Source organism: Nyctereutes procyonoides, unplaced genomic scaffold (assembly GCF_905146905.1).
Source record: "Nyctereutes procyonoides isolate TBG_1078 unplaced genomic scaffold, NYPRO_anot_genome, whole genome shotgun sequence".
Taxonomy (NCBI): domain Eukaryota; kingdom Metazoa; phylum Chordata; class Mammalia; order Carnivora; family Canidae; genus Nyctereutes; species Nyctereutes procyonoides.
Genome location: NW_026575136.1, coordinates 10,495,164 through 10,518,452, shown reverse-complemented (window position 1 = coordinate 10,518,452; position 23,289 = coordinate 10,495,164).

Below are 23,289 nucleotides of genomic sequence, written 5' to 3'. Positions count from 1 at the left end.
TTAGTTCCATGTACCAATAACTATCCTCAAAGTTCCTTTTTAAACATAAATCTCAAATCCAATTTACTTCTTTATCCTCTTAATGGTAAGCTAAGAAATGTAAGGCAAAGAGGAAACATTTTGATAAGCAGCATTTTGATTATTTTTTAAAATATTTTATTTATTCATGAGAGACACACACAGAGCGAGGCAGAGGCATAGGCAGGGGGAGAAGCAAGCTCCATGCAGGGAGCCAGATGCGGGACTCGACCCCAGGATTCTGGGATCTTGCCCTGAGCCGAAGGCAGACACTCAACTGCTGAGCCACTCAGGTGTCCCTGATTCTGTTTTCTATACAAAGATCATACTCAGCCCCTTTCCAAAGGAGAAAATTAGTAATAGTATTTAGTTAGTGTCTCCGGATCAAAGCCCATAGTTTCTGAAGGAAAAGAAATGCTTTTAATCAGGTACAGATGAGACTATGTGAATTCCAGCCACTTCTAACTAAAAATAGGAAAAAAAAAGAATCTCCCTCACCACCCTACCAGCAGATACTCAATACTCGGCCAAGAGCAGGGTAACTGCAAGATGGTTTCCCTTTAGAAAAGGAAAAAATAAGAGGCCCACTGGGTGGCCCTTGTCCATTTTAGGAATGGACTCTTGTCAGACAAGCATTGTGAGGACCTCCCTGCCACTGCAGAGGAGGACATTTCTCACCCAACCCTGGAATTACTCTCATTCTCTTTTTTACTGTTTTCTTCTTCTGTTCCTGATCTGCCCTAGAGATTATCTTTTCTGTTTATGTAAAGTCATCACTGGTAAGGGTTCCTGCCTCAAAGACAATATACCTTTTGCAACCTGTTCCTTGCTGGTGCAAATTTGGGGTACCAAGACTTCTACAGTCATAGGCTACTTTTTACTTTATTATTTTGGCCAAATTCATGATTGATTGATTATTTATTTATTTACTTTGGTAATACCACTCCTTCAAAAGCTCACTAGATTTCTCTGTGCTTCCAAGTTAGCTTTATATGCCCATAATCATGAACAAAAGTTCCTAGATATTTCTCAAACCTGCCATATTATATTGTAAACTCCTCCTAATGTCACCACTTTCTCTCAACTTAATGGAGGCTGTTATGAGGCCTTTGAAACAATCTGAGTCCTTTGTTCAATTGTTTTTTCTACTTAAGCCCTTTTTTCCATTTATTTCCTTTTTCGAGGGGGGCAGTTCAGAAGCTGTTGACTTCTCCAACCCTGTGAGCTTTCAAATTTCTGGACTCGCTTTAATCCTGGAATTTTACTCAACACTTGTTAATTCTTGCCTTAGCTACAATCTTCCCCATAATAATTTGGAATAAACAGCAGACAACAGCTGAAGCACACTAACAGAGTCTATCTTTTCAGCTACTTCCCCTGTTGTTAGTTTCAGTAGACACCTGGTCTGCCTTCCAGATTGTTGCAGGCAGCCCTTTATATCAGCTATCTTGGCCATAACAAAACCACATTCTCCAACTTTCTAGAAACCTACCACCTGTGTGCTGACCCAATGCCAAATATTTGGGGTTCTAGCAGTATTTTAGTTCAAATAGGATAATGTTAGTATTTAGGACAATGTTAGCTATTGTATCAAATTAGTCACAACTTTCACTGACTTAATGAGTGCTAAGTTTATTTTTTCTTACATGAAATCCAAAGTAGTTGTTCCTGTTGGTGTGGGTGGGTTCTGACCCACACAGTCAATCAGGGACCCATGCCAATGGGGACTTTGCTATCACTTACCTTCAATATATGCCGATCAAGTTTGCTTTAGATATCAACTTTGAGCTAGCAGAAGTAGGAAGATCATGTAGGCATACAAAAGGAAATTTATGTGGGCCGGGTCTGTAGTAGTGCTTGTCCCTCTATTCCTATAACCACATTTCACTGTAAGGGAGGCTGGGAAAAGTAATCTAGCTGTGTGTTCAGGAAGAAGAGAAATGGTTTTGAAGAATAGCACAAGCAATGTCTGCTATAGTGTTTTAAACAAATAGAAATTTGTTTTTCTTATGTATGAAAAGTCTCAAGGTAGGTATCCAAAGTTGATGCACTGACCCTATAGTGATGACAGAGACTGGTTTTTTTTGCCCTTTTATTCAAGGAAAATGTGCTTCCACTTGAGATTTCTGGCAATAATTTACTTTATTATTATTATTATTTAAAGATTTTAGTTGTTCATGAGAGACTCAGAGAGGAAGAGACACAGGCAGAGGGAGAAGTAGGCTCCCTGTGGGGAGCCCGATGTGGGACTCGATCCCAGGACTCTGGGATCACTCCCTGAGCGGAGGGCAGACGCTCAACCACTGAGCTACCCAGGCATCCCTCTGGCAGTAATTTATTGACCAGACTTGAGTTAAGTGATCATTGTTAGTAGGAAGGGAGGCTTGGAAATAAAGTATTTTAGCTAGGCACATTTCTACTCTGTTTTAAATCAGTTTAATTAGTAAGGAAGAATGGGAGAATGGACATTGGGTAGGTAATTAGCAGTGTCTTTCACAAAGGATAAGATGATTTTCATATTCTAGGGGAAAATCCCTCCTTGGGGCAGGCCTCTTTTTCTCTCAGAAAGTAGCATGTATAACACTCCTGTATTCTAGAAGCATTAGAGATAGCTATTTGAAATAAGTCCTTCAATACGTTGACTATGTGTTGAACGTAGATGTAATTTTTTATTGAAATAATTAAATGAATGAGCAAATATATCAGTAGACCACTATGACTTGGAGGAGTCAAAAGAGATGTCCTTTGACAATGGTGACTAACAAATGTGCAAGTTTAGTTATGTAATGAATAGGGTGAGATAGTTACTGTCGATATGCAAATAATTTCCCCTAGATACTACTTATTTATGAGGTAGTTTATGCCTTTTAAGGTCCTAACAATTCAAATTTCTTTTCTCTTGGACTCCTACAGAAAACATAAGTGGAATGAGCACTGGGTGTTATACTCTGTTGGCAAATTGGACTTCAATAAAAAATATATTAAAAAATAAAATTTAAAAAAACCTAAGGAGAAATCAAACCCAGAAGAAGTCTATAAGAAAGTCACCCCAAGGAATGATAAATATGTCTAGTGAAGGATTCCAAACTTGCATGCAGGGACTGCATCTTTTTTTGCAGGGGTTGGGGTGAGAGGGGAGTGTTACTGTTTAGAAACCAGTAAAATGAAAAGCTGATTTATTTTGAGGGGTTTAAAGAGACTGGTTGTGCAAACATTGATTATTGCTATGCCTGGAAAAATTGGTCAAAAATAGCAGATGCTATGACTACAGACCACGAGTCTCTCCCTTTGCAACTTGCCTTGTCTGATGGTTGGAACGGGGGTGGGGGGGGGCATAGCCCTGCTAGAGGTGCATGCGCTATGCCACTGCTGCGGAGGCTGCCACCATTGAAATACGGGGCCAACACCACTTCACAGGTTTGCTTTGGAAGCCACAAAACCCTTCCTGTGATGTCAAGGCAGCCTGTAATAACCCAAACGGTGGCCCAGAAATGCACATCTGACGTAAGCTGCCATTATCAAGCAATGATTATTTCTTCTTCTGAGGAGTCAGCTTGCCAATCACTCTGACATGCTTTCAGTTTGTTTCAATAGTACACGTTTTCCTTTTGCTTTTCCACGAAGAGTCTTTGACAGACTTAGTTACTTGCAGTGCCAGTCACTGCCTTGCTGGAAGTCTGTCTGGATGTCCCTTACTGCAAAGCAACTAAGTCCCTGCAGCATCAAAGTGAGAATAAAAATATCTTGACAAGCTCATCTCTCTTTTTGAATCCCTTGGACACTTGGGCACTGGTGTGCTCTGAATCCAGGATCGTGCTGGCTAAGCAGTAAGCTGATGGCTGTGGAATGTGCCCTTGGAAATGGGAGGGCCTAGAGGTGGGGAATTTCAGCCAGGTGCTGGCATCAAAGCAGATTTAAGCAAATCATGCTCGGGTATGTGCATAGAGATATGTTTTTCCTAAAATTACAAACTCGCATTGTGAAAATTCTGGTGAGAAAACAGGAAAACATTTTGACTTAGCTTGTCAAGAAACACAGAACTTATTTCAGGTTATTTCTCTTTGAAGACTCATATTTTAAAAATATAACAGGAACACAATCAAGACTAATCTTACCACTTGCTGAATAGGGGAATGAGCATGTTGTTTTGAGAATGGACTTAGCTAGGGGTTCTTAAGTTTCTCCTGATTTCACAGCCCTGGCTCCGCAGTCTAATCCAGGGCAATGCATATATTAAAAACTTTGTTCTGCTCGATAGAAGCTGGCCATTCTCTGTTACACTTTGTGTTTTTTGGGGGTGCCCTATGCATCCTCCATGGATATAATTTTTGATTCTATGGTTCATAGCTGACCTGGCCTGCCTCTTTTCTCCAGAGGATTCTGTAGCTCTCATATTTCCTTTTCTTTTGTCCCAGACTGCCGATATTTTGAAGAAAATTTTTTAAAAGTTGGTGATCCGTATTTCAGTATATTTCCTATCATCCAGGACTTTGTTCAAAATAACTGCCTTTTCCTGCTTTGTGTTGTTTCTTATTAACGGGGCAACCTGATGCCATGGACCTGCTGTTTTCACCCTTTTCTGCAGCTTACTGAGAAAATTACCTGTATGAATAGACTGTACTCCATTCATACCACTGACAACCAGGAGGGACACCTCCTTTTCTCTCATTCTCCATATCCACTCAATTATTAAGACCGGTGGATTTTTACTCCTCAAATGTCTTTCTAATCTGTTCCTTTTCTTCCACTCCTGCTGCCATATTCTCGGTCCAATCTAACAACTCTCAGCTAGACCATGGCAATAACCCTATTACCAACCCTTGTTCACACTTGCTTCCCTCAATGCATTCTCTGCATTCCAGTCGGAGCTGTCTTCTCCCAATGTAAATTGAGAATGTAATTCCCATGCGTGAAATCTCTCAATGGCTTTGTCTGCAAACATAGACCAAAATCCTTCACATAATCTAACAGTCCTGAATGACCTCACCTTCTCCTTTGGAGCTTTTGTGTTTTTCTTAAAGATACCATGCTCCTTTACCCCTCAAGTCTTCTCGTGTGCTGCTCTGGTTCTTCGGGTCTCTCTTGTCCGTTGGTTTCACTGAGCTGATAGGAGCTTGAGTCATGGTAATATTGACCTTAAAAAATTAATGTGACTCGTCCAATAGTCATAGAGTTACAGGACTCTGAGTCTTTGGGATACAGATGTCTCTGGTCTTCTTTGCTTTTCATGTGCTAGGTTTCCTGCAACAAACTGACAGTTCAGTCCTTTGGGTGAGTCAACGCAAGTTATTTTGATGGCTTTCTTTAAATCTTGCATGTTGCACAAACCCATCTGCCCTGGCCTGAGAAACCAGAGCACTTTACTCCAGCTGATGATTCCTAATTGGAACAATCCAGCAAATGAGTCTCTGGAAGTGTCATTTTGGGGGACTGTGTAACGTGTCTGCTGGAGCTGAGTTTGTTTACACTTTGCCAGTGTCATCATTTACAAACTTCAAAAAACACATTGACAAATTCCCTAGCTGTTTTGGCAGCGCTTCCATCAATCACCCAACTAATAGTACCAACATTTCTCCTGGGCTATTATAGTCACTTCAATCGCTGCTGCTGCTGCAGCTTTGGGAGAAGATAAATCAGAAGGGGTTCTTTTAGATGGTCTCAAGTACAACACCAGTTTTTATTAAGCAGTGCTTCCCTCTTCCTCTTCTCTCCCTGCCCTTCCTCCAACCTTCCACAAACAATTCTTTCTGCTTTGTATCGCCTTAGACAAAGTAATTTGGATCTATGGCTTTCTTTAGAGGCCCCTTTGCAACGTCACTGGGTAATGGGTCCATTTATTATTTCGGATTTTTGTGTGTCCTCTTTAGTTACTCCATGCAGCCCTCTCAAATCAATAAGTGTATTGTGTTTCGGCCGGCAACAGGTGCCTAGCTTCCCAGGCCCAACACACCCTTGGAGAGCGGCTCACATGTCTAATGACCACAGCATGAAAACCTGAAACCATTTTGCCTTTCAACCAGGTTCTTTGTGAGGCTGCGTCAGGCAGCAGCTGTATCTCTAAGACTGAGTGGCTAGAGTATCCCTGCTCTTGCAATTTTGTGGTTCCCTCCTATTACTGAAGCCTCACACCCCTTTTTACAAGGGAAAAAAATATTGCAAATACTCAGCTGCTATATCACCTTTGCAGATTTGCTTTTCTTGGGGGTGCAGTCTTTCCCTATTTTCTGCATTCAAAGCTTGACTTTTTCCTCACAAACTGACCTCTCTCTCAAACAAGAGTGTGTTTAAAAAAAAAAAAAACCCAAAAAAACCAACCACTACTGCCAACCTCTTCCAACTTCCTCGCCATTAAGAGGCACGACCACATCGTCTCCCTTCAGTGCACACACATTCAGAATCTGGATGGTGAAAGGGGAGTGCCTGCCAGGCTTGGCAGATCAGGTGAGAAGGGCTGGCTGGGGTTCTGCTGCCCAGCTGGAGTGTTTGCTGGCCGCGGTGCCAACTGCAGGGCCAAACAAACCCTAAGACTGCATTTCAAGTTGCTGCCTGAGAGATGCTGTTAACTCCGCTACTGAGGGCTCTATTCATCCTAAATGATCCATGGTCCTGGACAAAGCACCGACTGCAGCCCATTGCAAATCTTGGCTCTACCTGACTAACCTATTAATCAGAATTTTAACTGGGCCTTGGAAGCGTTTTTCTTTCATGTGTAAGTCAGAGAGCTGATGGCAGTGGAGACTTCATGTAAATGATGCCATCAACTTGATGCATGGGGCCTTCGATGTCTGAATCTGTGGTCACAGGAAGTATTATTTACCCTAAAAAAGTAATCCGTCTCCTGGATGCTTTAACTGCTGGAGGCTGTCTTCGCCATTAGCAGCATCTTTGATTGCCAGCTCTGTCTTGGTGCTGAAATGACCAAATGGCAGTAATCATTTTTGTGTTTGAAAGGACTTTTTTCTTTAGTTGAGAGAGAAATACCCTTGATTTTTCGCATTCTTTTAAAGCAGTTTTTTTTTTCAGAGTGGATTTTTGTTCAAATGATAGCCTCAAGGCACTTGAAGTTGACAAACAATAATTAAGTACTTGTATAAGTGAAAGTATTCATATAGACAACTGGCCGATTTGAATTCACTGACCTCATAAGGAAGGAATATTTTTGAGTTCCCTTTTAGCCTCCGTAACATGAGAAATCCTTAGTACAGAGAAAGAATCATCAGCATTTGTTCTGTTTATATTGATGATTTTATTTATATCAGATCTAAAACTGGGATAATAAATGTAAATATTCTAACACTTTGACAATAGGCTCTTATGAATTGATATTTTAAATAGTTCAGTATTTGTCAAAAGAGTATTGCCCAGATTCCATTTACTTATTTATTTTTTTATAGGTGACATACAATGTTATATTAGTTTTGGGTGTACAACATTGAGATTTGACAAATCTGTAGGTTGTGCTCATCATGATGTGTATAGTTACCATCTGTCACTATATAATGTTAATAAAATTGTATTGATTCCCTATGTTGTATTTTCTATCCTCCTAACTTATTTATTTTATAATTGGAAATTTGTACCTCAATCTCTACCTATTTTGCCCATGCTTCCACAACCCCCTCCTCTGGGACAATCACCAGTTTACTCTATGTATTTATTTTTTATTATGTTTAAGGGTTTTATTTATTGATGAGAGACACAGAGAGAGAGGCAGTGACATAGGCAGAGGGAGAAGCAGGCTCCCTGTGGGGAGCCCGATACAGGACTTGATCCCAGGACCCTGGCATCTCGGCCTGAGCCAAAGGGAGATGCTCAACCAATGAGCCACTCGGGGGTCCCTACTCTCTGTATGTATGATTTAATTTGGTTTATTTGCTTATTTTGCTTTTTAGATTTAATATGTAAGTGAAATCATATTTGTCTTTCTTGGATTTATTTCACTTGGTATAACACCCTCTAGGTCCATCCATGTTCTCACAAATGGCAGGATCCAGAATCTCCTTTTTTATGGCTGCATGATATTCTATTGTGTATATATACCACATCTGCTTTATCCACTCAGCTATCTAACGCTTAAGTGGCTTCTATTACTTGGCTATTATAAACAATGCTATGATGAACCTGAGGGTGCATATGTCCTTTTGAATGAATGTTTTGTGTTATCTTTGGGTGAATGTACAGCATGGGAGTTAGTGGATCATATGGTATTTCTATTTTTAATTTTTAAAGATACCTCCATGCCGTTTTCTCCAGTGGTTGCACCAGTTTACATTCCCACCAACAGTGCACAAGGATTCCCTTTTCTCCACATTCTTGTCCCCATTTGCTATCTTACCTGTTTGATCCTAGCCATCCTAACTGGTGTGAGGTGATAATTCCTTGTGGCATGGATAATTCCTGATTTGCATTTCTCTGATGAACAATATGTTGAACATATTTTCACGTGTCTGTTCGCCATGTGTAGGTCCTATTGGGAAAATGCCTGTTCAGGTCCTCTGCCCGTTTTTAAATCATTTGTTTTTTTGGTGTTGAATTGTATAAATTCTTTGTATATTTTAGATATTAGCCCCTTATCAGGTCTATCATTTGCAAATATTATTTCCCCGTTCAGTTGGTGGCCTTCTCATCTTGCTGATGGTTTCCTTTGCTGTGCAAAAAAGCTTGTTGTTTTGTTGCAGTCCCAATGGTTTATTTTTGCTTATGTTTCCCTTGCCTGGGGAGACATGTCTGTAAATATGTTATTAAGGCCAATGTCCAAGAGATTACTGGCTATGTTTTCTTTTAGAAGTTTTATAGTTTCAGGTCTCACATTTAGGTCTTTAATCCATTTTGAGTTTATTTTTGGGTATGGTGTAAGAAAGTGATCCAATTTCATTCTTTTGCATGTAGCTGTCCAGTTTTCCCTGTACCATTTGTTAAAGACTGTCTTTTCCCCATTGTATATTCTTGCTTCCTTTGTTGTAGATTAATGGCCATATAAGTATGGTTATATTTCTGGGGTCTCTGTCTCATTCCAATAAAATGTCTATTTCTGAGTACCATATTTTGATTACTGTAACTTCGCAGTAATATATATATGTATGTGTGTATATATATATGTATATATATATATATATATTTTGCCACCTGGGTGGCTCAGTTGGTTAAGCATCTGCTCAGGTCATGATCCCAGAGTTCTGGGATTGAGCCCATGTTGGGTTCCTGGCTTCAGTGGGGGATCCTGCTTCTCCCTTTCCCTCTGTCACTCCCTTGCTGTGCGTGTTCTCTCTTTCTTTCTCTCTGTCTCTGTCAAATAACATCAGAGAGTCACCTCAGGCAGGAGGAGAGAGAGAGAGAATCTCAAACTCTGTGCTTAGCATGGAGCCTCACATGAGGCTTGATCTCATGATCTGACCTTAAATCAAGAGTCTGAGCCACCCAGGCAAAGCCCTGTAGTATAACGAACTGAGCCACCCAGGTGCGCCCCTGTAGTATATCTTGAAATGTGGTATTGTGAGATCCCCAGATTTGTTCTTGCTCAAGATTGTGTTGGCTGCACAGATTCCAATTAAAAGACACAATTTGTGTGACGCTCCAGAGTTGACTTAGTCTATTAAGCTAACAATAACCTTTTTGTTCACATAACTTTTTCTCTATAAAACCTAAACAAGGGGATCCCTGGGTGGCTCAGCGGTTTAGCACCTGCCTTGGGCTCAGGGCATGATCCTGGAGTCCTGGGATTGAGTCCTGCATCAGGCTCCCTGCATGGAGCCTGCTTCTCCCTCTGCCTGTGTCTCTGCCCCTCTCTCTCTCTGTGTGTGTCTCTCATCAATAAATAAAATCTAAAAAACAAAAACAAAAAAACTTAACAAATTAAAAACAACCACAAAATCAATCAAATCTAAACTAATATTAATTAAATGTAAAAGAAAATGTTGATTGCTAAAAATAAATAGGTCACTTACAGTAAAATCAGGATACTAAACCATGTACTAGTTTAGTAGAGTGTGGCATGCCAATGCTAATGTGTTTTTTGATTACTAGTGCTTTGTGATGCTGTTTGGCCTTCCCTGGTGTGAAAACATCATTTATGCCATTTGCTTCCCTTCTTGTCCCATTGGCTCATGACAATTAGTGAGAGACTGGTTGGCTTCACTTTATGAGATATATGCAAAAGCTGTTTCTCAAATGGGAAAATATAGGCTAGAAGACAGGCTTCCAGAAAATACAGAATATGTTCATATAACTTTTAAAATCATCATGAAAATGAAGATAAATAATTTTAAAAGTCCCATAAATAACTTGTTGAATTCTGAAAATATATCCTATAACTTCAAAAATACTGGTTTAAAAGAGAACATGTCTGAGAGCATTCTAGTCTTCACAGTGATCCAGTAGTCAAAATCCACGGAGATGTTCACTTAACCTTCTCACACTCTAGTTGCTACTTTTGGCAGCATAAGGCCAACCAAAAATTACACAAATTCAGTTTCATGCTATGTATTACGTATCTATCATGTGTCAGTCATGGGGTAAATGGTAGAACAGATCAGAGAAGGAAGAATGAAGATTTCTTATAGAAGAATATAGTGATAATTCATTTGGTTAGCATAATGTGATAGCATGTTAGCATATTGTGATAGTTCATTATGATAGTTCATATTATGAACTATCCTAGTAGAATCTCTGAAAATTTTGGTACTTAAATTTGGTTAAAGTTTAACTTGACCCTATATAAACTGATTTTGAGAACTTTAGGTTTGCATTTACAAGGGTAAGGCTCTAATGAGTTCAGCAAGTAACTTCCTAGAAATTACCTTTTAAAAAATTTGAAAAAATATGTACTTAAAAGCAATAAGCATTCCTTTTTCTAAAAGTAGACAATAATTTCAAATTTTTATTAAGTTGAAAACAATCTACACCAATTAGTCCTAACTATGGAAATTTAATTTAACATCTCTTTTGGATTTAGTACCATGCTCTTTCCTTTGTTCAATGTAATAGGTAAGAGTTGACTACATATAATGTATATGTATTATGCCTATGAATAATTCATTTAAGATTGTAAACAGAATGACCAACAGTTTAATTGCTAGCTTCCAGCAACATGGTCAAATTAGCTAACATTGTAAGGCTTTCCTCCCATTAGAAAGCCATAGGGATGCTAATGGCTAGGACAATTTGAATACATACCTGAATTTAAAGTAAATACCAGTCAGGATTTTTTTTTTATAATCTGGGAAAGAAAGGGACCCCACAGAGGGGTGCACCATAATGAAGACAAACTAATTCAGTCAGGTAAACCAGCTTAATCTGGCTCACATTCATGTCCATTTGGGGTTGGCAGAGAACTTTGTTATGATAGTCCCCTAGTGCTCACAGGGACCCAGACTGACTGAGGATCCAACTTGACATACATGATTGCCAAGGCAGGAATAAGGGAACATGATGAATAAACTTGTGCTTTAAAAATTCTACAAGTAAACAAGAGAAGTTAATTCTATTTACTTTTTAGTGTCTAAAGAAAATCATTTGAACACAGCTAAAGTCAGTATATGAAGGGAAATACAATCCGTCTGTCCAGAAAGAGAACAGTAATGAAATATTTATGGCCATCCTTAGTAAACTGAGGATGGAAAAAATCCACGAAGGAGGTGAACTATGGCAAGAAACTTTGATCAGGTCTAAAAGAAAACCCAGGAAAATTAGTATTTTAGTCACAATCCACACTATATAAATATGTAAGCAAAAACTTAAAGTATTAAGTATTCTTACTATCATTAAAGAGAGAAACAGGAAAAGTATTCTTACTATCGTTAAAGAGAGAAAGAGGAAACAACCATGAGAGAATAGGAAAAGATGAAGCAAAAAGACAGACTTGAGCAAAGAACCCAATCAAATTGGAAGATAGATCTAAGGAAATCAACCAGAATGTATTATAGAATGATAAACAGATGGAAGATATGAGATAAACAGATTGGACATATCAAGGGAGGTAATAAAAAAAATCAACATGGAGGCTTTAATGAAATGGTCCAACAGAACTGTAACAGAAATTACCAAAACAAGAGAGAGACTCAGGGACAATATTCCAGACAATATTGGAAAAGATAATGGCTGAAAAATTTCAGTACCTAAAAGATCTGAGCCCTTTGGTTTAAAAAATGTATACATATCAAGAACATCTCAGCAGGATAAATAAAACAAATCTTCATCTAAGTCTGTCACAGAAAAACTATAGAATATGAAATAGAGAAAATAATAAATGCTGCAAACAACAGCAGGAGGACAATACAGTGACAGCAGAGATATTTTCAGCTCTTCCAGATGTCCCAAATGTATTCTCAGGCTCCAAGAACCACTCTGGGCCAGCAGTGAAAATACTGTGACAAGTACACGCACTGGAATGTGAAATCCAGGAAATTGTGGTAACAGGAAAGCAAACAAACATTTAAGGGATATACCCTGTCTTTAAGTAAGAAATACTATGTTACAGAAATATTGTCTTAATTATCTTAAATATTTTGAGATACTTATATAGAAGTAATTTTTTAAAATTTAAAAATTATAAGTCTTTAATCCCATGTTCACTGCAATTGCCTTCATAGGCAGGGCGATAATTATTAGTTCCATTTTAAGGATAACAACACGGAAGATCTTGCAGGTTAAGCAATATTTACCAGTCATAAAGCTGGTAGGTGTAAAAGGAGGGTTGAGAAACTCAGGTGCCCAGATCCTGGATTTACTTTTTAAGTCAGGGTTTACGTAAAGCAAATATTTGGTCTTTGTATTTGCAAACTATGCCATATTGAAATGGGGCATTATTAAAACAGAGATTTTGTCAGTTCCAAACACAGTTGCCTCAGAGAGTAACACGAGAATTGCTACTTAGTCTTTTTACAGCAATCACATTTGAGTACAGATATTCTTTTAAGAATGCAATATGTTTCTCTAAATATTGTGCAGATACTTTTTTTAAAAATGTTTTTTGCTAAGAATATGCTTGGCCCAGACTTGTTCACATTAGTAGGGACTTTTGAAATGTAAGTTCTGGAGTTAACTTAGGATAGAAGTATATAAATAGTTTGGATTGTTTTGTGAATAATAAAAATCTAAGCCAAGGTGGTGATGAGGTTATGTTGGAGGTCCTTGCCAGATGTGAGATGATTGTCTACCCAGAAAACTGAAAATAATTGATGACAAACTATTAGAGATAAAAAGAATTTATGAAGGTAAACTAAGAAACAGACTCTTAATTCTAGGGAACTAAGTAATAGTTACCAGAAGGGAGTGGGTGGGGGGATGGATGGGTGAAATAGGTGATAGGGGTTAAGAAGTGCTTTTCTCGTGAAAAGCACTGGGTGTTATATGGACTTGTTGAATCCCTATGTTATACACCTGAAACTAATATAACACTGCTAGCTATACTGGAATTAAAATTTAAAAATCAATGAAAATTTAAAAACTACACTAGAAGTAAAATTTAAAAGGTATATTATTGACAAAGTTGAAAAGAATTGATACACAGCCCTTCAAAATTCTTTTTATTTCTAATCATTTTTTCTGATATATTAGTAAAAGCTGTTTTATTTTCATGTATCAAGTTTTAAAAAATTAGAAAATTTTAATAGTGTGAGTTTTCAAATGTGGTCACTATCAATAGGCATGTTGCTCCTCACAGTAAAGGATAGTCTATTTCCTTTTCCTTCAAATCTTGTGGTAGAGTGTGGTCGGAGTGATGCTATGCCAATTCTAGACTTAGCATTTAAGAAGGCTGGCAGCTAGCTCTCTTTCTCTTAGAATCCAGTCACAATGTAAGAAGTCAAACTGATAATACCAGTTTGATAATACCAACCTTGAGAAAGCACAATATAGCCATATGGAGATAGAAAGTGACGTTTAGCCAAACCCCAGCTCTCACGTCCATCCCACCTGAGGAATAAACATGGAAGAAGGAGCCAGGCATCTTGGATGTCCTAGGTCTGGAGGACATCACAGAAGGCAGAGAAACTGCTCAGCTGGGCCCAATGTAGATGGGAGAATCATATATAATACAACATTTGTTTAAGAAAAGGGGGGAATACATCTTTATTTTCAACCACTAAGTTTTGGGGTAGTTTGTTATGCAGCAATAGATAACTGTAATATAATGTGGTACCTAGATGTGGGGTACTTCCAAAACAGAAAGCTAAAATGTGAAATTGGCTTTATGACTAAGCAGTGAGTAGGAAACTAAAAGGCAATGAGAGAATCGTTGTTGGAAGATGGTGAAAAAGACAACCTGTGTTATGCAGTGGTGGGATGTTTGGCAGCACTATTGTCTGCAAGTACATAAAAGAAAGAAAATGTACCTAATAAACTTGTGGACTTGGCTGGGAGATTTCTAGGCAGAGTTTTGTAAGCTGTCTATGATAAAGTACATAAACTGAGAGATAAAATAGAAAAGGAATTCTGCTTGGTTTCACCAGAATTCAGGGGAAAAAAAAATCCAATCTGGAGCATGCTGAAATTATGCTGTTTCTTATTACCAGTTTCTCCAGCTGGCAAATGTTTTCAGAATAAGAAATGGCTTCAAAGAAAAGATCAAACATAGGGAGATATCAGTAAAATATGTACCTTAGGGTTGAGATCAAATCAAGTGTATGGCTGTGAGATGTTTCTAGAAATATCCAAAAGATTCGGAATCAGTGTCTTAACTTCTAAGTCAGATAAGAAGGTTTCTAAGCGCTTGATTAGTGTTGTCCCACAGCATTCTGACATGCAGAGAACATTCTGTTCTAGACAATATCTGTGGATGTGACTCTCGTCTGATGGAGTCAACTGAAATAAAATTCCTAGAAAACCTACTAGGGTTTTAAGAAAACTGATGAGAGAGAGCACTGCCAACTTGACCAAAAAAAAAAAAAAAAAAAGACTAAGTACAAAAATAAAGAGATCTTAGGATCCTCATCCTTACAAAGGCAACAGCTCTGGTGTAAAAAACCACTCACCACAAACATGGATTGTTTCTTATGGAAAACGAGGAATGACTCAGGGTAGAGTCATGAGTCACAGAGAAATAGTCCAACAGATATTCCTTGCCCTTGGAGTAGAGGGAACTGTAAATACATGACTGACTATATTTCAGAATTGCTATGGGACAGATAAACTTCTATGTGCATTTCTTTTTCTACTTTTGAACAATGGTGTCTAATGAGGCTATCCTGCTCTTGCCCCATTATTAGGCATTTGTGAGGCCCATACTATGTAATTTTTAGTTCACAGTCTCTGCACCTGAAGGAGTTCAGCTGAGAAGACTCCTCTGTTCCTGGATCTAGACCATATTTAGATGAAAATATTCTCTATGAAATACTAGAGTCTGATGTCAGAGTGGGATGAAATGCTGGAGTCTTGGGTGAGGGTGAGCATATATAGCATGTGGAAGTGGTATGAATTGTGGCCTGAAACCACCATTAACTCCTTCTTCCTTATATGTATATACCACTCTTCATATCAAAAAGTGGAGTCTTTTTCTCTTTCCCTTGAAATTGGGCTAACTTTGTGATGGGATCTGCCTAATATAGTGGGACAGTATTTATACTGTGCTAATTCCAGTATCCTTTAAGAGGTTTGGGAGCTTCTTTTTCTTTTGGAGGCCAGTCTTCATGTAAAAAGTTTAACCACCCTGAAGCCATCTTGCCAAGCAAAACTAAAGCATGCTACACATAAAGGGAGCCATGGTTATCCAACATTCAGTAATTCCATACATCCTAACAGAGGCAACATCATATTGGTGAAAGAATCATCTGGACTTTGGTGTCGAGCAGACACCATGTAGAGCAAAGAAATTACCCAGCTTGGCTCAGCCCACAAGGTAGAATCAACTAAGTTTGGGGGTACTTTGTTTCACAATAATAGGTAACTAAAACATTGAAAGTATGCTTATATTAGTAATAAAAATAAGGTTTTAAAGGAATTTTATGTATAAAGTAATAAGAATAATTAAATGTTATTTAAAGTCATTAAAGAACCGAGTAAGTGGAGAAATGTAACGTTCATATGTAGAAGGTAATATCTTTATGTTAATTCCTCACAAATTAAACAGTGAATTCAATGTAATGCCAATAAAAATCACAGTAGATTTTTTTTAATGTAGAAAATTTTCCCAACTTAAGTTTATTTGAAAGTAAAAAATTCACTCTCCAAGAAGAAGAATCTTTTGAGTTTGTATTTTGGCTACCCAGAAGAATAGAGTATTAAAAACCATCTAGTATCTGTGTAGAGATAAACAAATTGAAAGAGACTCACAGATATTTGGAAGCTTAATCTATAATGGAGTTGGCATTGAAGACAAGTAGGGAAAACATGGAGAATTTAATTAAATAATGCCAGGAAAATTGATCATTTTGGAAAGATATATTTAAATGGATCTGTACCTCATCACATAAAAATTCCACATGGATTGAACTTAAATATGGATCACAAACTTTATAATTTTCATTGATAATATGAGAATATTTTTATGACTTGAGATAGTAAAGAATTTCTTAATTGAGACTCAAAGTACAAGAAAAAATAACAAATTCATCTAGTTAAAATTAAGAAAGATATTTACCAAAGACCCCACATAATAGTGAAAAGGCAAGGTACACGGCAGATATTTAAGTACATTTGGCTAATGTGGCATCCTATATATACAGAAATTGGTCACCAATCATTTGGAAAAATGGCCAAAAAGGGGACCCAAATAGGTATTTCACAAGAGAAAAGATAATGGCCAATAGACATATGTAAATATTCTCAAACTTGTACATTATAAGGGAAATAAGAATAAAATACCATTTCATACTTTCTGGAATGGTGACAAAGTGTACGGCAATATCAAGTGCTCACATATTATTACTGTTTTTTTTTTTTAAGATTTTATTTATTCATGAGAGACACAGAGAGGCAGAGACATAGGCAGAGGGAGAAGCAGGCTCCATGCAGGGAGCCTGACATGGGATTCGATCCCAGGACCCTGGGGTCACGACCTGAGCCAAAGGCAGGCGCCCAACCGCTGAGCCATCCAGGTGTCCCTATTACTGGGTTTAAGGATGACATGACTATACATTACTAACTAGCAAAATCACTAGTAACTAAATATGCACATCATACACAAAAGAAAAACTTATATTTAGTACCAGGAGATTTGCATATGTACAAATCCTGCATCCAGTTCCAGTTAAATGCATACGTGATTTGTGCTATCTTTCTACGTGGAATTCTATCAGCGGAAATTAATAAACTACAACTACGCAGCAATATGGACAGATCTCAAAAATAATTTTGAGAAATAAAATCTTAAAATGATACATATAAATTGATTACATGATGAGTCCTAACTAGCTAAAATGAAATAATGTATTAAGAAAGCATATATATGTCTCTGTGTATATATGTGTATACACATATATGTATGTATGTACATATATACATATACATATATAAAAAACCATAAATAAAGGCAAGGAATAAAATCTGGTTTGGGCATAAGTGAGAAATAACAGATTTCTTTTCATCATTACTAAAATATGCCTTAAAATCACTTTGTATATGGGATATATTGTGCAGCTTTAAAAACTGGGGGAGAAAGCCTCATCGAGAAATTTAAGGTATGAAAGAAAATGTGCTGTATATCAAATACCTTTAAAAGTCTTACAGTGACAATTGTCTAGTTAAATTTGGCAATTTTGTTACCAAGGTGAAGGTAATTGTTATATTCTTAAAGTAAAAGTTACATTATAAAACAATAACATTTCAATAATGATGTTCTGGCATGAAAATTCTAGGAGCCAACAAAAATGCTAGTGGGAAGAGAAGGTAGAAAGGCAATTAACATTTCAGGTTTTAAATGATTAAGCGTCAAGATAAGGGTTCTTATGGACTAACACAAATAGCAAACCAAAAAACAATACCAACGTGACACCTCATACTAAAAGATAAAAATAAGTGAGTCATAAATGTTTAATGGCAGAAGTAAATCCAAAATTATCTGTTAAAATGACAATGATTTAAGTATAAATAAACTTATCTAGTTCAGAGAAAAACCAAAAAGAGTAGGCTACCAAGATCTTTTTAAAAACAAAATGAAACAAACCCTTTGCAGAATGCTGAGAGGTCTACTTTAAAAAGGGACTATATAAAAGGTGATGGGGAAGATGAGAAAGGGTGCTCAAATGGAAGGAAACAAAAGTTGCGGGCTTAGCAAAATTCATATCCTATAAAATCCGGTGCAGAGGGAACATTATATGGAAAAGATCACCTTTTTTTTCCCCAACATAGTGATTTGACAATTCTGTGCGTTACACTGTGCTCACCAGAGTATGTACAGTTAGCATCTGTCATCATACGTCATTACATTATTGACAGCATTCCCAATGCTGTAATTATTTTCTCCATGATTTAATTTTTCTTTTTTTATGATTGGAAGTTTGTACTTCTTGATCTCTATTTCAGCTATCTTCTCAACCCTTTCCCCTCTGGAAAGTTTGTTCTCTATGATTCCATTTGTCATGTTTTAGATGCCACATATAAGTGAAATCATATAATATTTGTCTTTGACTTATTTCATTCAGCATAATGCCTTCTAGGTCCATCCATGTTGTTGCACGTGGAAATATTCTTTTTATAGCCAGATGATATTTCATTGTATTTATATACTATATCTTTATCCATTCATTGATGAATAGGTTGCTTCCATAAATTGGCTAGTATTAATGCAATAAATAAGGGGTGCATGTATTTACTTAGTGTTTTCATTTTCTTTAGGTATATACCAGTAGTGGAATTACTAGATCATATGGTATTTCTACTTTTAAATTTTTGAGAATCTCCATATTGTTTTCTGTAGCAGTTGTACCAGTTTACCTTTCCCACCAACAATGCATGAGGTGTCCTTTTTCTCCACATCCTAACTGTCTTTTGTTATGAGCCATTCTCAGCCCTGTGAGGTGATATCTCATTTTGGTTTTGATTTGCATCCTTTTGATTAGTGACTTTGAGCATCTTTCATGTGTTTGTTGGCTATCCATATATCTTCTTTGGAATAAATATCTAGATCTGCTTATTTTAAAATCAGATTATTTGTTTTTTTGGTGTTGAGCTGTATAAGTTGTTTATATTTTTTAGGATTTTACCGATTATCAGATATATCATTTGCAAATCTCCATTAAGCTACCTAGAAGGGAGAATCTTCAAGGAAAATGACAGCAATAAAGTATAAAGAGTATACTTTTAGTATAAACAGTAGCATGATGTAATTTTTTTGCGTGTGTACAGTAATGGGAAAATCAACATATTAGTGCACTGACTCATGTAGAATTTAAAATTTATCAAATGGGTTAAATTGTAGAATTGTCTTATTTGGAGGCTTTATATGAAGACGGCTTTTCCTGTGTCAGTCAGTTTTAAGATTTATAATCTAGAGACAATGAAAATGTCTTACTTCATGATCTGGATATTAAGGGATTATCCTTCAAGTTCAGTGTGGTCACAACTGCTGCCATTTTGATCTTAATCCTTTTCTTACCGAGCATATACTGCATTGTAAATTATCGTGTGTGTGTGTGACTCAGATGAATTTTCATTGTTTCTATCACTTGCAATAAAAGGAAGGCATCCTAACTAACACATATGGCATCTGGATATCATTAATCAACTGGACATGAAATTGCTAGAGAAAATACCCCAGGGCATTGCAGTATCTACTACAGTTCTCATCAAAGGCTGAAAATATGAAATAAAACTAGTAAGTAAACTCAAGCAATAAGGGCATATTTGCAGTATAGTATTTGGGTTCAAGGATTTTGCCAGATTCCTTGAAGCCACTCAATGATTATGCAGTTAATGCTTCAGGAACTGAATTATGAATCATTTTGTCACCAAATGAGTCCCTTTGAAAAAAAAGTCAAGCAAATAATTCATGGAAGGCAAATGCTTTACAAAAAGGACTTGAACCATATCTTGGGATTTATACTATTAGAAGACAGATTTTAGAAACTTGCCCAAGATTTATCAAAATATTCACCAAGGAAGAAGGAATTAATGAGGGAAAGCTAATGTGATTGCATTTGGATTTGGTAGTTTCAAGATTAACTTAAAAGGAAAAAAAATTGTATGTGGAAAAAGTGAAAATCATCTTGGATATTTAATCAACTGTGATGTTTTTCATCCAGCCACTTAAGCTGAATATTCCAGCTGTAAGATATATGTTGGGGTGTGTATGTGTGTTTGTGTGTATACATACATACAAATTGTGCAGAAACTCATTTTAATAGTGACATGGTATGTTTGAGACACATCTGTAGAGTCTACAATAGAAATCTAGTCAGTTCTCACTTTACAGCTTATAAAACTTGACTTTGTTTATTGTAATAATACTATATTACCTACAAGTCCTGAGGATGCTCAGGCCATCATTGTTTACTGAAGGAAATTCTTAGGAACTGCTGTTTTGAATAAAGGCAGTAACTGTCTATCCCGTAATGACAGGTAACTCTTACGAAGTTATTCTTGCATTCTCAACTCTGTGCATTCTCTCAAAAAGACCTTCCCCAAGTACTGCACTCTATTAGGCACCCAAGGGCAGGATCTACATTTAGTTGTGTGACCTAAAGCTATCATCATTTTATTCCTGATCATCTTGCATAGTAGGCTAAATCCTTTTCCCTCTAGTCCTATAATTTACCTGGTTTCAATGGCTAGGATTCTTCGGGACTTCTCCAGAGCCACTTGGCCTTACGATCTGCATAGTCCTGTTTTTCTTCCTGGGAAGGGTACCCAGGTCCTCATAGTTTCTGTCAACTTTGCATTTCTATTTCAATAGGAATGCACTCCTTTCCTCTTGCAACAAGATTATCCTTCCCACTAAATGTGAGGTACCTTTGTCAGAGCCTACAGTCATGTGCTAACTAGCCCATCAGCTGGGACTCTAGATATCTACTCCAGTCGAGTTCAGACTTGAGCAAGTCAGGTTGTTTGGCATTTGTGATTTGGGAGACTGAACACATAAATACAGTCAGTCATCAATTCGAACTGCCTTCTCTTCCTGTTCTCTTTTGTTTACCTGTTGTTAAAATACAGACATGTTTTGAGGCCAGTGGGTTATTGACATTTGATTTCTGCTGTTCCTTATTCCAAATCTATACTATGTATCCATGATATCCCGACTATGAAATTAACAAAAAAGTAAGTTTGGGGAAATATTTAAGGCATTTGATAAAATCCTTTGACACATTAATAATTTATTTAGACAAAAACTCAGAATTTACAGTATTATCTTTCAAGAAAACTGAAGCAGATGACCTTAAAATTCCCCAAGGTACAATTTATGCCATCCATATAATACATTTACTAGGAAGTAAAAGAGATTAAGTCTGCTGAAATTATACCATTTCTATCATGTTTCGCTTCCAAAAATGAAAAGTGAATGTTGATTGATTTCATCACCTTTTGAAGAAAAATCCTCCACGGTATTTGGAAGTTAAATAGGGTATCCCTTTGAATTTAAGAATGTTTTCAGGACTTTCAAGATCTATGTTCGTGTTGTAGTGAAAATAGATCATTGTATCTTATTGCTGCTTGTTCTTCTAAGTTTATCAGGGTGATTTGGCTCAGACACAATTAACCAAAAAGGCACTAAAACCCCTGTTTCTTATCGTTCACAAATAATTGATAATAAGAACACAGGCACAAACTGATTAAGAGATTGTGGTGCTATTAGGGGGCTCAATTAACAATTGATACTAATTACAAACTTCTTTTGACATTTAAAAAATAATCTACACTTTTAATTATGATTCTACATATTATAGCACTAGAATTCCTCGCTCAATTTCTATTAAATACTTATCTACAAGCTTAGAGGAATTATTGAAAGCTCTGAGTTTCCTTTATTATATATATTTAGTGTCATCTCCCTAAAAATTTTTGATATTGGAAGATTTTCCTGATTTACTCCTTCATCATGAAAAAGTTATACAACTGAAAGTATAAGATCTATAATATCACCTAAGGTCTTAAATTTTGTGCTGTACCAATGCGAAGTAAATTTAGCTGTAAATAACAACCACCCAGTATACGGTGCCTTAAAAGAATTGGGGCTTGTGCTTGTTATGTAACAAAAGTCCTGGAAGTAGATGGCTGTGGCCTTTGATTTAGTGATTTGATGGTGAAGGGACCAGAATCTCTTGGCTTTTCCCTTATACTTGCCACTTCTTGGTTACAAGAAGGGCACTAGCAGCTCCAAACAGCACACATATGTGTTCAGGACAGAGGGAAGATGGAAGGGAAAGTGTTAGCTCTTTCTGACCCCTATTATCAGGAAAGGAAGAGTTTCCCAGGAACATCTCCACACATCTCATTTGGTGTTAATAAGTCCTACGTCCAGCACTGACTGGGAAGGAAGCTGGGAAGTTGTCAACAAGTGGTCATGATTTTTTAAAAAATTTTTTTTTAATTTATTTATGATAGTCACAGAGAGAGAGAGAGAGAGAGAGAGAGAGAGAGGCAGAGACATAGGCAGAGGGAGAAGCAGGCTCCATGCACCGGGAGCCTGACGTGGGATTCGATCCCGGGTCTCCAGGATCGCGCCCTGGGCCAAAGGCAGGCGCCAAACCGCTGCGCCACCCAGGGATCCCCAAGTGGTCATGATTGATGTAACCCGATCATGATCTATCACCTCGGTTGGGTTAGGAAAAAAGAGGAGGATAGTGCATGGGATGGGCTAATGACTGACACAATAAAGAAACCGTCTGAAGAATTTCATCTGATGGTTGAAACACAAACTATAAATCACCATTCTAGAGGGTCATCATTATAGGGGTGACCATCATCATCTGATGTTAGCTTCACTATGTCATATATCTGAAATGTCATATATTGTCAAATATTTGAAAGATCCTTACTTGAAAGCATGTGTATCAGCTTTAAACAGGGTTTGATAGAAAAATAAATGGTAAAGCTAAAAAGTAAACCATAATCCCTCAAAAGAATCCATTTGCTTGTGAGAAGAGACCAAAACTATCTTGGTTGATGATGCACATTTGCTTTGCAAGATGATTTGAGGGACTACATCTCAATGTTTCAAATACTTTTAGTTGTGATACTCTGTTTCAAACATCTGCTGCTATATTTACAATTCTGTTGGACATGCAACACAGACTTCTCATTTCACTGTAAATTCTAAGGGGTGTGCTTTATGTTTTAGTTTAATGAATTGTGAAAAGAAAGTATCTTTGCCTCTGCAGACAGGCACAGGCTTTCCTACCTAAA